Below are 15,481 nucleotides of genomic sequence, written 5' to 3'. Positions count from 1 at the left end.
TCACAGGTCACGGGAGAAGTTTACTCCTCTGCATCAAACGCTCCCTCATTCCTGTCTGTCAACAAACTGAGTGAAAGACGACCGGTTTGTGTTCCCACATTAATGCTCACTCTCAGAAAGCTAAGCTGTGTAAATACTCGAAGGCATACCTTCAGATTTGATAATCTGTTGATAGTGATTATGACCAACCTGGGAAATACGGCTAAGCCCTGGGTTTCGTCTGGGAGGCGTTAAAAGGCTACAGCATTAAATATGTATCAAGCACAGAACATTTCCAGCACCTGGTTTTATGTTAAAAATGTGCTTGTCCAGCAGATTAGCCAATAGCATTACACATTAATTAGTGCAATAAGATAAGATAATCTTTATTCTCCTCAAAGGGAAGTTTGACTTGGACTCTGTCCTGCAGTTTCATAAGAATGAAAAAGTAGATGAATAGAGATCAAACAAAAGGTGTAACAATCCACATATATATAAAAACCTTCCTGCAGCAGTGATATATTGACATGTTGCACGGCCCCCTGGCACATAATCCTACATTACCTCTTATTTAGAATATTGAAGTGAAGAATGTGGGCCAATAATTAGCACCAGTAATTGATAAAAGGGGGAATCATTTGATTATTTGATCTTTTTGGGTCCAGAGATCATCATTGCAGTGTTGATGTCAAAGCCTGACTACAACTTCACATGCACGGGGAAAAACTGGGAAAAATGGCCTAAAATGTTTTATCTTGCAAACCAAAGTGTGACTAAGGTACTTAAGGGACTGATGTAAAAAACGGTGGTAACACATTGTCCATGAACAGATGATGGCTGACAGCCAAAATGTAGATAGAAGGGGATTTTGTTTTTACTTGTGTCAATCTATGATTCTATTTTGAGACAATAGGTGGCTAAAAACAAAGCAAAACCCTTTTATTTGAAGTACTTCAGATAGCAAGAGGGATATAAGAGAGGCACATGCCATGCAAAGAAAAAGAGTGGAGTTGCAGTGATACGATACTAAACAACACGGTACAATACGATACAATAAAATACAATATGATGCGATGCGATGCGATACAATACGATGCGATGCGATTTGGTACGATACGATACGAAAACAGAGTTGCAGCCTATTTGAAACGGAGCAGAGTGTAGTGGCGCTGGTGGCAGAAGGGAGAATGTGGACATTGAGGGTGAGAAAAGAACCACAGTTAACGGCATGCGATGTTCAAGATGGAGCCCTCCCAATGACTTCCATTTTTCCTAATTTGTCATGCATTTAATCATCATGTATTCATCAGCTCATTGAACAGTTCATCTGGACAAAGGACATCGCATTGTTTCTTTAAAACAGCACCACGGCATCAGACGTAATAACGTGCAATGATCAGGGCGTCATTCACTGTGTAATAGGAGCTCTTTATTTAACACCACAGAAGAAGAGTGAATGTTACCACAGGAAGTGCTGCTGACCTTGTGCTGGCCTACAATAATGTGGGAGCAAATTGCCATATATTACAGGTGGCAGCGGGTAATTTACAACTCCCAGAAAAAGAAAAAGAAAGAGTTTGGATGTGGACATAAACAGAGGCTGAGGGAATCGCTGCAAAGGATAAGAAAGCCTAACAACATATTAGAGCTGCTCAGTCTGTACCCAGGGGCAAACACACTGTTATTATCGGCCAAATGGTCCCGATAATTATACTTATTTTCTGTCAGGCCGGAGAAAGTCTATCCACACTACAGCAGGAGTTTAAGATACAGGATTACTCTGTACTCGTTCTGTTCACCTGTAAATCAGCCAAGCACAGACGTCATCCTTTGAGCATACTTAGTTGTATTCTAAAAGTGATGATATATTTCAAATTCTATACATGAATGTGCAGTGTTTGATTATCGCCAATAAAGCTCCTCAACAGGAGAAACTGTTGCTAAGCAGTGGCGCTGTTGCTTCCAAAGTCAAATAGAGAAACAATCATCTACAATAAACATGGTATATTATTTATAAACTGCATGGTGGATAAGAAAGAAAAAATGTTCTTTGAGGAAACGCTTTCATTACAAGCAAATGTGTGGATAATAGGGCTGTCAGCGTTAACACGTTAATCACTTATGCAGGTTTGTTAAGTATGTATTCAGGTGACTCAAAGTCCCCTGACTTTCCCGGCCCAAAAATATACTTTATTGTCTTTAAGGTCAGTCTTCCAATTCTGCTTTTTTGTGTGTTGGTATTAAAGGAGCAGTATGTAACTCTGACACCTTTTTTTTTTTTTTGACTTAGTTTTTATTCATTTTTCTCATCAACAACAGTACAATATGAAAAATATATTATTTTTTTTCTGTTACCAGCTGTGTAGTTACATTCGGATATTAAGCCAGCAGATATAGATTACAAAAGTAAGATACTAACCAAAATGTCCAAGCCAAAGAATATACATATACATAATAATACACATGAACAAACAAGTACATAAATAAATGTTCAAAAAAGTAGAGGAGAAATTAAAATCATAAATAAAAGTTGTAATCATAAAGAAATCAATTCTAATCCACTCAAAGATATCATCTGGCAAAGTACAGGTGCGAAGTCAACCCCAGGGAAAAATGGTGCATGATATTGGTCTGCGCACAAATTAAACATCACTCTCTATTGCATTAGTAAAGCCAGTACATGTCTCCATCTAGTTGTGAAAGTTTCTTTTTGGAGTCTTAATTGGTATTTAATTTGTTCCATTTGATAAATGTCCCAAACTTTCTGGATCCATATATTGTAAGTGGGAGGGTCTGGTTTCAACCAGTGTATATGGTGATGCACTTCAAGGCCGCTGTGAATTTCATATTAAACAAGTACTTTTTTTGGCCCTCCCATTCAGGCCAACAGGCATCGCTCTAAGTATCGCCACTTGTGGAAGACCTCTTTCAGTGCATCAAATACTTCTCTCCAGAACAAGCTTAGTTTTGGACATGACCAGAAAATGTGGGTATGATTAGCCACATGGGTTCCACAATTGCTCCAACAGGAGCTGGGATGTGCCTGGCACATTTTAGATGTTATTTCTGGAGTTCTCGAAAATCTAGTAACAATTTTCCATTTAAACTCCCTCCACGTGTTTGAGTTTGTAACCAAGTGTGCTTCTGTACAAACCTCTTCCCAGTTGTCTTGCGATATAATGTTTGCATGTTTGTTTCCGCCTCCCATCTCTGCTTCACCCTCAGTGAGCTGTTTGTATTCATAGATAAAAATATGTTATACAATTTGCCAATCATTTTCTTAGCACCCTTCCCTTTTTGTATAAGCATTAGGAATTCTTCTATGGGGGTGGCTTTTATAAGTTTGTCCCACTCCTTTTGTATCTTCAAGAAGGTTCTTAGCTGTAGATATCAAAAGAAGTCTGTCCTAGGGAGATCAAAATCATTTGTCAGCTGTTCAAATGTTTTAAGAACATTTCCTCCAAACAGCTGATGCAGATAGCACAACCCATTATCTGACTATCTTCTGAACCCAGTATCCAGGTTGTTAGGTGTAAAAGACTCCATGAGACCAATGTTTGTTAATGATGAGATAATCTTTGGTAGCCCAAAAGCTACCATTATTCTATTCCAGATTTTGGTCTTAGTCCAGTCTGCCAATGCTTTTGTAGGTGAATTTAAAAAAGACAGGAACTGCAGAGGCACTGGGCACATCTGAAATAAGTACAGCAGTCTGGGCAGAACATTCATACAAATACTTTCAACACGACCGAACTCAATGTCTTTTTTGGGTAAACAAGTTACAGGTTCATTTGAACAAAATAAGAATCACTTACGGTTCAGTTGCTTCTACCTGATGAAGCTCCCCACATGTTGCAGGTTACAGAAAGTTTTTCTCAAACTTTTTTTAAAAAGTTTTCAAGGACGACCATCACTCCAAAAGGTTCAATTGAAGTTTTATTATTCAATTTTTTTTATAATTCCTAAGTTCAAATAAAAATACAGCTCAAGTTTTGAGCCACACTTTGGCAGCGATCCTGTTTTCTGGATGCAAAATGAGCTATCAAAGAGAATATAAAAGAGACTCCCTTCAGACAGTTTGGTAACTTAGAAACAGCAGGGACACACTAACCCGAACAGTTTAGAGAGGAAAACCTTCCAGATGTGTAGTCTGTCTTTAAAACGAGCAGGCAGCTTCGCTCTCTGAGTCGCTCCCTTTCTTTTTCTCGTTTAGTTTCTCGTTTAGTTTTTTGTTTGTATCCTTTAGAGTCAAGGTTATTTACCTCGCTGAAGTCTCATCTGAATCTGTTTCCACTTAACAGCAGTCATATGCAGATACTTTTCATTAAACACAGACTTCAAGGCTACACAGTAGTTAAACTCGTTAAGCTGTTATTTCTGACTTCATGACATTTGTTGTGAGGCGAATCCGGCTGCTTCCTCGTGCAGTTCCTTAAGAGTCGTCACATTGGACAAGTTTGAGGTTTTATTCTTCCATCAAAGACATGAACTTCATCTGACTTTCCCTCTCCTTGATGTGATTGTTTCTGATGAGGAGATGAAAATGATAATGAGGAGTGAGACTCTTTCTGCAGAGAAATTCTGTTTTTTTTTTCCTTCTTTTTTTTCTAAACATGGGCCTGATTTTAATATATTTTTGAGCCTCGGTGACTAATACAAATGTATTTCCCAAAAATGGGGCTCAAACTGTCAGCCTTTGATTCTCACACCATTAAAGAAGACAGCAGTACACAGGTAAGACGTCCCTCCTCTCCTCTCAAAATCAGCCAGAGATATTTGATTAAAGCAGCAATATGTAATTCGGTCACCTAGCGTTCAAAACGGGTAATGCAATCCAAATTCAAAACATTAGAGATAGCTGTCTCCACCCTGCCCCCTCCTCTCAAGAGTCGATGCTTTAACAGCCTACCAGCAGAAATGCACCAGTCTAGTTCATCTGAATGTCACAATATTAAAATATAGATGAGCAGCGGATCATATGACACATGTATGAGCTCACCAGTACCTTTCAGCTGTGCTTCTGACTTCAGGCGATTTCACCACAAGAGAAAACACACGTTCAAAACGGCCCCGAAAACCAGGACACATTATTTAATAATTCATCACTTTACATCATTCATCAGCTGGAGATTTTCATGAATGGAAACTGTTGTCTTGTACTCAAACACGGCTGTTCTCAGGTGATTATATGCAACGCCGTGAGCTTTTAGGAAGAGAGCTAATGGCTTATGCAGGCAGGAGGAACTTTTTGTGTAACCTCGTCCATCAGGGTAAAGATCCCAGCTGGTTCCTCTTCATCGTCTCATTATAATCGTTTTATGGTTGCTTCTCTGAGGACCGACTGAGGTCTACTTGATGTTTCTAACATTACACACGCTCATCATCCAGCTTTTATACCTCCTCCATTAGGGTAAATGTTTAATTTGTCCTTGTCACTGGGAGAACATCTGAGGGACTGTCATTGTGGGCACTCTGACTCTAACTTTTTGTGCATTGAAAGAGCCTGTGGGCTGACTTATACTGTCAGTCACAGTCATCAGCGGCTCCTCTAAAGTGAAGAGCTTTTGTGGAGTTTTAAGCCAAACTTTTTTCCTGTTCATCATCTGTCCCTTTGATTGGCATCGATATGCCATAACTGTGACTGTGACTTACAGATCAGCTGTTCATTTCAAATTGAATTTAGGACTTTTAGTTAAAAAACTGTAAAGAAATATATAATTGGTGTTGGTTAATAATAATCTGTGTTATTTTGGATTTGTCTGGACCAGAGAAGGTATAGGCGGTTTTAAGGCGACCCCCACCACGGCCATTTTGGACGCCCCTCGGTTTTTCCAGATACAAGACCAGTTATCAGGTCAAACCAACAGGTGTTGTAGTGATGGAAGCGGACAAGAGAACTGGTTCAGATAGAAGTGATTGTACCCGACCTAAAAAGCCTCTGCATGTTTCTAATAAGCTCCACGAGCAGAAACGTGCTCAAACTAGGATCAATGTTGGAGATGCTTTTGAAAAATGGAGAGAGGTTAGAACACAGAAAGGTTTACAGACCGATGCAGAGCTGGATAAACACTGAAGCTTCAGTGTCCATGACATGGCAACGTTCGTGAGCATCGACTATAGAGAGGAGGGGGCGGGGGGAGACAGCTCTCTACAATGTTTTGAATTAAGACTGCAGTACCCTTTTTGAACACTAGGTGCCAGAGTAACATATTGCTGCTTTAATTAAATTGTTCTGTAAGCTGAGTGTGAGAGGAGTGGGGGGAGAGACTGAGAAAAACACCGACTCCCATGTGATTTTTCACATAAAATATATTAATTAAAGTTGTTAATTGCTCTTAACTGAAAAAGCATGGCAGCCTTGTAGTTGTGTTTATTGAATAGGGTGATTTCTGTCAGTGAGTGTGACTCAGAAGAGAGTGGAGGCCACAGAAGTAGAACAGTGAAATGGGTCACCTTCTCCTTGCTCGTCCACCTCATGAGTAATTCAGACAAGCTGTGCTCCACTGCTCAGACTGACGAGCAAGCGGCAGAAATGTTCTCCTCCAAGCAAGACTTGGATACCCCAACAGTCAAAAGACAAAAAAACATGAAGTCAAACGCGGCTGCCTTCCAAAGCACCATTATTTTGTTGCCTTCACCCGTGGATGACAAATTAGCATCCAGGCTGGGCAACATTTGGATTACGTTTGTACGGGTGAAGCCTTGCACCCATTTTAATTCAGCTGGATAACGTTCAAGTTTCCTAAGTGGGCCTCAGAAAAAAAAATGTGGTGAATCGCCTTCTATTTGTCTGAGACACATTTTTTACTGCTCGTGCCAGGAGCATTATGGGGTGTCTGAGATAGTTCCTGTTTCGACACAGTTGCTGAGCATGTTTTAAGGCAAACATCAAAGTCCTCTCTATGGCAACACGGTCAACTGTTGCCCCCCTAATTAAAATGCTATGTTTGCTTTGGAGGGAGGGTTGCATACATCAACTGGAATCATTAGGAGCAACAGAAATAACCAAGGTGCCAAGCAGCTTTGTATTGCCCTCATATTTGTTCAGTTTTAACATTTGATTGAGCTCCGCCAACACAAACTCTCCAAGGCCAGCTCCTTTCTCTCTACGTCTGCTTCGTTTTATTCAGCCTGCTGCAGCTGCATAATGACATCAGATTGCCTAAAAAGATGTCGACCAACTCGCTGCTGCAGGTGTTGTGTTCACGGTTGAAATGTGCAAAAGCAACACTGGAAAATGCTTAAGCGGGCTGACATGCTGTAGATTGAATGAAAGATGTGAACTCTTAAGAATAAACCTAAAGTGCAGGCTCTTCATATTGACTTCTCAACTTACCGTATTTTCCGCACTATAAGGCGCACCGGATTATAAGGCGCACCTTCAATGAATGGCCTATTTTAGAACTGTTTTCATATATAGGGCGCACCGGATTATAAGGCGCATAGAATAGAACGTGTTTACAACTGAACAAGGCTGGGAGATATTGTGAATATATAAATATAAATACGTATAAAACGTAGCGTATAAAACTACGTTTTATACATAAGTACATAAGACGATTTCCCCAAATAATAAATTATTTCTTTGACGTTTCTCTTAACTCTCAAAACGTAGTTTTATACGTAGTGCACTCACAATAACTCAACGTTGTTCAAACGTTAATGTGCATATTCACAATATCTCCCAGCCTTGATACCGCTAATTCAAACGTTAGTGCAGGGGTGCCCAAACAGTCGATCGCGATCGACAGGTAGATCGCTGACTGATTCTCAGTCGATCGCGAGATGTTTTGTCAATATAAAATACAATTGTAAAATAGAAAAGTGATTTCAATTTCATCTCGTTGCACTGTTTCCCACACACGATACCTGTGTTGGGAGCCCAAGTATACTTCCGACCTGTTTGTATTTAATTTTTCATTTATTCATGAAATTGCTGCGTGCATGAGAGAGCGAGCGGCGGAGATAGAGAGAGAGAGAGCGCGCGCGCAAGAGAGAGTGCAGGCATGCGCAATGACGTGCAGGTAAAACCGGGGGGGGGGGGGCTAAATGTTTTACCAAAAAGTCATATATAGAAACTATGCTACGAGTATTAAGCGCATTTGATGAAGCTGCAGCTACTTTTCTCTGCTCCTCTCTGCTGTCATGACTGTGAGCATCGCGGGGGACGAGACACACCAACAAACAGCGCAAACGCAAACGCACACGCACACACACACACACACACACACACACACACACACACGCACACACACACACACACTTGCACTGGAGCGCCAGCCACCACGCGAACCTTTTTACTTTTTACTTTTAGTGCTACAGCACACAGTTGATCCGTGATCCGTACAGACTGAGGCGTGAACACACGTGACCCGGTCAAACAGTCGGTTGGACTTTACTCCGTTCACTCTCACCGTGTCTGCAGCTAATTTAACAAAAGCAAAATCATCTCACAGCAGCCTGCTGTAGTCTGTCGTCTGCATTATTTTTTACAGAACTCTCATTTATTATTTTCTGTTTGTTGTGTGAGTATTAAATGCGTTTGTAGGCTGTTGGTAAAGGCTATGGCTCACTATGTGGACTGGTAGATCTCGGCAGACTGGTAACTTTAAAAGTAGATCTTGGTTCAAAAAAGGTTGGGCACCCCTGCGTTAGTGCATAACTCAACATTGTTCAGTTACGTATAACACGTACAGCTCACTTTTTCAGTTCATTCCCCGTCCACGAATCCCTCGAATTCTTCTTCTTCAGTGTCCGAATTGAACAGTTGGGCGAGTACGGCATCCAACATGCCCGGCTCCCTCTCGTCATTATCCGAGTCAGTGTCGCTGAGCGCCGTGTACAACTAGTATGGATCAACCAATTAACCAATTGATCCATATATAAGGCGCTCCGGATTATAAGGCGCACTGTCGTTTTTTGAGAAAATTAAAGGCTTTTAAGTGCGCCTTATAGTGCGGAAAATACGGTATATCATCAAAAATAAGTACTCAAATTCATACAAGTTCTGCAAAATAGTGAACCAATGGTATAGCAACTGCCCCTATTTTCGAGCACCCTGATGTTGACTTTATTGGGATTTAAATGGTAGGGATTCTTGTAAACAGTTTTCATAGTTAACAGGTTTTGTGGACCCTTGTCTCAGACCAGACAAGGACCTGAAAATGCCCAAAAAAGGGCACCTTAACAAATATGAGAGGGTGAAATGAACCAATGCTCACTAGCCCCTTAAAACAGAATCCAATGTTTAAGTTACTCCAGAAACAAAACAATGCAAATTATCCATTTTACAAAAGTTGACCCACGAGCTGACAAGCACCAGAGGAGGTTTGTGACCCTGTATAGACCAAACCCAAATATATGTTCAAAAACACTGTCAAGGTGGATTCTTCATATGTCCCCTTTAAATGTAATGATGCACTAAAGGGCGCCCTCAACAGCCGCTGAAATAAATGTTAAAGATTCCTTGAAACTAAACCAACGCTCACTTTTTGATTTCTTTGACAGAAGAAGAAACAAAGAGATGCATCACTTTGCTTACAGTAAGATGTCATTTCAACAGTCTCATAAGATACATTGCCGAGTGTCTGGTTTTTGAAACAAGGTGATTTATGTGTGGTGATAAAAATGATTTTCAGGACAGAGAATGAAAGCTGTCCACTAAACGAGAGTCATAAGTGTTAGTGTCTATCTGATAGTCGTTAAATCTCCATGATATCAACTTAAAAGTATTACCGTGGACCTCCAGCTAGAACCAAACACTCACTTTCTTGTGAATGTCATTAGTCTGCCTTCCTTCCAACCTCAATGTCCCCATTTTATCTTAATGGTGCTTGGCACACTGATACAGAGAGTGTGATTGGATTATTAGCCACAATTAAGGAGAGGGGAGCAAATGGCTTTCAATGAGGCATTAACTATCAGAGGAGAGTAGACGGTCTGTGAGAGGACGATGTCATCTTTCAGAGGGTGACGACAGATGTGCTGTCTGGAAAATGTTGACCTTTGAGGGTCAGAAATATCAGGACTTGCTAATACACCCAGGTGCTCCACACACACACACACACACACACACACACACACACACACACACACACACACACACACACACACACGTGTTATACATACAGACTGACAGTTTGTGCACATGCCAGAAGGTAAAACAAGCACACACAATTCCGAGCTGTCAAAGATCCAAATTCATGCTCCAAGATCGATGATGAATTTAGCTCGCTGATATCCATGCCAAGTCCTGGAGACTTTTAGGGTCTTTAGAAAAAGATACAGCCTGCCTGGTTTTACTCCTCTCTTACATCATAATCTTTTATCCTTGTCTTTTTTTTCTCTGCAAAAAAAAAAAAAAAGCCCTTTTTCAGCATTCTTGATGTATCTTTTCATTTGCACAGCAGACGTTTGATATACAGCACACGTCGAGTGACTTTACATGCAGAAGTAAAATGTTCCACATCGTTACCAAGTCAGTGGGCAACTTGAGTCACTTGATCATTAGGTTACACGCTGTACGGGTAGCTGCAGACTCTTTTTATGGAGCATTAGGGAGAACACATCCATGCACTTAGAGTATAGAAAGACAGTACGGGTTGGGTCTCGTATAAATGAGAAATCATATTTCAAGAGGAGAACAGAGTGCATAAATCTTGAGCAATAGCAGATCAGGGATATGAAACACACAGGCTGTAAAGATGATCACTTTATGTCATAGAGCACGTGTCCTTCTCACTGTTTCTCTATGTTGTATTGCTCTGCACCAAATAAAGGAACAGTTGATCTCTGGAAATGTGGCAACGTCCCCCAAACACACAGTGGTGAGACAAGAATCTCAAACAGCCAGGCGATCAGAGAGGTTGTAAACAAGCCAACAGTTTAGGCAAATGAAGTTGGATGCAAATTGTGAGTGTAATTGTTTGAAGATATTTACCATTGATCTCTCAATCTCTCTGATCTTCACAAACACAAACGACAGCTTTGTATTAAAAAGAGAGAGAGAGAGAGAGAGAGAGAGAGCGAGAGAGAGAGAGAGAGAAAGCCAAGAGAAAGGAAGCATAAAACTGAACATAAAATAAAAATGATTTGGTTTGTAGTTCACTGCGGTGAGAAACTGAAATAAAATGCTGCTCGGTCTGATATTGCTGAGTACTAAAAATGCCATGGTGTACAGTAACAGGATCTGCAGAGCATTAAGAGGGTGTATCATCAAGGATACTTGACATGGTCGTCCTCACATGGAACAGAAGTACATGGATCCTCTCACAGATGGTCGTAAATAGTGTTTTAGTCAAGACCACACTAACCAAGACCAAGACATACCCGGGATCAGGGTGCTCCGAGACCGAGGCAAGACCAAGATATTTAGGGATCGAAACCAAGTCAAGATCAAGACCGAGGCAGGACGAGAGCGGGACAAGATCAAGACCATAAATATGACTGAAAAATCATCATCTTGTGTGTCACTCACTTAGACCGTAACACCGGGTGGCCATAACCGGGGGGGGGGGGAAAATCGAACTATGAATGAATTGAAATTATTCGTTCAGAAAGAGACATTTCCTTCTAATCACAGTAATGACATGAAAGAAGCTGATTAGTGGTGGTCCTGTTCCGTTTTTATTTAAAATATGCAGTCTGAGAACGAGACAAAATGCTTTCGATTCCCAGACGAGACCTTCAAAAAGCGTTCTTAAGACTGAGACCGATCTCGAGTGCTTAAACACTAGTCGTAACAATTGGTTTAAGTAATGTAATATGATGAGTGCTATGATTGCAGAACTCATATCTTTGTATACACTCTTAAAAACTTTTTCCAGCTAGTTTTTGGTGTTCATTTTAAGGAGCTTTAGTTTATGTGACGTTTGGAAAGCTGTAATCAAGCTGTACAATGGATGATTGGCAAAGCACACACTTTGGTCACGTTTTCTTTTGAACAGTTTTGCATGCAGCCCCACACGTATGGTGAGTTGAGGTGAAGTGGAATATTTTTGGCTGTGTGAGGAAGAGTTCCTCAAGCACAGCCTCTCAAAGTTTAAACACCTTTATTGTGCGACACACACAATGGGGTCTTTGTGCTGCAGGTGAATTTGAGAGGCAGACAGTGGAGGTGACGAATAGACGCCAGCCGAAGGTGATGGAAGGGAGTGACACCACAGTTATGTCCCCCGGGAGAAGCAGGTATGGGGACTGAAGCGACTCTCTGTCAGAATAAAAGGAGAATAAAAACAGAGACGGCAGTAAGAGTGCAAACATCCCCTCAGCTGCATTTGCATTTGACATTTCCAGCTTTCAGCAGACACACTTCGGAAGTAAAAATTATTGCAGTTTGGAAATGTTTGGCTATGCAGCACAAGCAAAATATATATATTCATACATTTGGGAAAAATCTCTTATTAACAGCCTGAACCACAAACAAATTGTTACTTCTGCAAAGAGAATCTCCCGTTACTCCTCACTGAGGTGTCACAGATTCTTCGTCTTTGCCAAAACTGTAGTCAGGAATCACCATTGAAAGAAAATTGCTCAGTGTGACACATGAAAGCGTAAGAGCAAAATACCAACCAGTCTCCCGAATAGCTGCAAATAAATACCCGATCCATCCAGAGAAAGATGGATGCAACAATAACGACCCTACCCGCTGAGGAAGCTTTTTCCCCCACACCCTCTGCAGCGACCAACAAAACAAAGATGAGTGCAAGAAGTGTCTGACAGTGCACGAGTGCAGCTAATTAAATCCTTAAAACTTCAAAAATTAAAGTTATCTCCTGCTGACAGTCAGCTCCACCGATTTTTGCAGCTCTGAATTCCTGATTAGCGGCATGTGAGCAGGAGGGAGGAGGACGTCGCAGAGCGGCTGTGTTTATTTAATCTGTGTGGAGTACAAGATGGAGGGGCTGGAAATGGATGGATGTGGTGGCAATTTAAAGAGTTGCATCCTATTTATCATTCTGGATCAATTCCTGTATGCAATTTCAGTTTAATATTTCATTCATTTTATCTTTAATTTCAGTCCACGCCATTGATTTTGGTAAAGATGCAGAATACCTCAACACTAAAAATATGCCGTTGAGAATTTATATAAATGAGTCTGGAATATTTCAGTTGTTACTTCAACGTTTACATTTTTTACTTTTGCATTATGTTAAAAATACATCTTTTAGTTTCATTTCTGCAACTGGGCCCCCATGCTTTCTTTGTATTAACTTTGTGACAGTTATCTGAAGTCTAATTATCCATTTTTTAAACAGCTCTGAGATAACGTGTGGTCGACCAAAACGGATAAACGTCCTACCCTTCTTCACAGAGCATCTTGTTGTTGTGACTTTGTGCAATTTATTGTCAAGGAGAATCCAAATTGGTGAGGATCTTTAACAAGAATGTCACACCAGCAAAAATAACATTAACTTCAATCATGATGAAAAAAAAGTTATGTGATGTTATCAGAATCAGAAATAGTTAATCCCCAGAGGGGATTTCAAGCATTATTGCTCCTGTACTGCCTGTAAGCATGAACATATAAGACATTAATATGAGTAAGGCATGCATAAAGAAGGTCACTTATACATTCCAAATATGCAACTATATATACAAGGACATAGGGGAATAGGAGTAGAACAACAAATGTAGCTATAAATATAAAATACGAGATATGTACTCAAATGTGTATGTAGTAAAATGCTGAGAAATGGGAACTGTAACGCAATTCATTACGGTCAACTAATCATAGCAATCATTTAAGATTTATTTTTGGGCTTTTTGGCGGGACAGGAGACACAGGTCTGATTCGAACCCAGGCCGCCCAATTGGAGGTTTTTAGCCTCAATACATAGGGACAACCGCTTGGCTATCTGTGCCACAGTTTGAGGAAAATTGAAAGGTGCTAGAAAGGCTACCTTCTTACCCCCTCCTTATCTTTGGAAGAGAGGCATTGAACACCATTTTCTCACACTCAAAAGTACGAGGCTTAATCCAGTGTAAAGATAGAAGAAGAAGAAGACATACTTTTATTATTCCCAGAGAGAGAAATCAGTTTTACACCTTGTTTTAGAACATGCTAATGTACACACATTGAACTGGCAACCCTCCAGTTGCGAACTGAGTTACTGCCACCTAGCTTGCAGTACCAAGCTGCAAAATACAATCTGAAAGGCCTTCTATTAAATTTTTCACGTCTGTCTCTAATAAGCCTTTTGATTTACCACCTTTTATCTTTCCTAGCATGTGAGGAAATTCTCCCCAGAGGAGAGAGCAGTCACTTTATAGCTTCTATTCTTAACACTGCGGAGTCACTTTTTGTTCAGGGGGGAAGAAGGAGACAGATTGAACGTCTGGTGAGTTTTCTTTTCTCCTCCTGGCTCTTGGTTGTTCTCCAGCCGTGTGTTGGCAGGAGGATGTGGCAGGAACCATTAGGATGAGAAATGACAGTAAAGTCTGGGCCAACCTTCAGGGCTTGCGCAGAGGAGAGTTTTAACAACCACATGTGCTCAAACACCACGCACACACTAAAACACACACAGAGTGCAGAGTCCATGAATATGCATGCTTCTCATGCAACCGCAAACGTCGTGTTCTTTCTCACTTCAGCTGCGTTCTCACTGTGCTCGTGTGCTCTTTTTCAGGCAACCCTCACAGAACCAGTTGCAGGCTTATCCAAGCTTGAACAATTAAGAGAAAAGGTTGACCTTTATCTCCGTGGACTTCTCTCCGCAGCGAGCCGAGCCGTGCAGACAAAAGGAGAGCAGCACTTAGGGATAACAACCGCAGCAGACTTCTCACTTCACAGCTGTTTCAGCGCTATGATGAATTATTTCCAGGCCACGGTGATTCACCATAAAGCAGACAATGAATCCACTCTGACAGCGCTCTTCCAGGCTGTGTACTGTAAAGCCTTTATTCTGGCGTGTGGAGCTCCCGCACTCATTATGGAAATTGAAAGCATCATCGCAAATCAGTGTTCAAAATTGCAAATGAGGGCTGTGAAAAGAATCACCAGGAAAGGAGGGTAAAAGTTAACTCAACATCACACGCTGCATGTTAGAATCGATTTAAAGGTTTCAAAAACACGTGTGCAGCCAATGATAACACATCAGTGGTCTGTGTGTGCTGGATATATACACGTGTGGTCATCACAGAGGAGCTGAGTTCATGTTATGTTCTCAGAGACGTGCATTATTTCCACACCAGATGGCAGAGTACTATCCACTGAATGAAGGATTTCTTTTTAACTCGTTCACATCCTCCAACCAGTCGAACTATTTGCTAGGACGTCTGGATCTACAATTGCTAGCATCAGTCTTCATCCAGACTCACAAACCTATGATTGATTGTCCATTGACCTATTAGTGCTGCACATTATGCTAAACTGATTTTTTTTTTTAAGTACAAAATTGATTTTTAAAGAGAGTTGGGTCGTAATGGCCATAATATGATAAAAATCAAAGATCAATCCTTTGGCTCTGGGTCAAGGGTCATGGATGACACCTGAGGGCAAACA

Source organism: Labrus bergylta, chromosome 13 (assembly GCF_963930695.1).
Source record: "Labrus bergylta chromosome 13, fLabBer1.1, whole genome shotgun sequence".
NCBI lineage: Eukaryota > Metazoa > Chordata > Actinopteri > Labriformes > Labridae > Labrus > Labrus bergylta.
Note: the sequence above shows the minus strand (reverse complement) of the source record.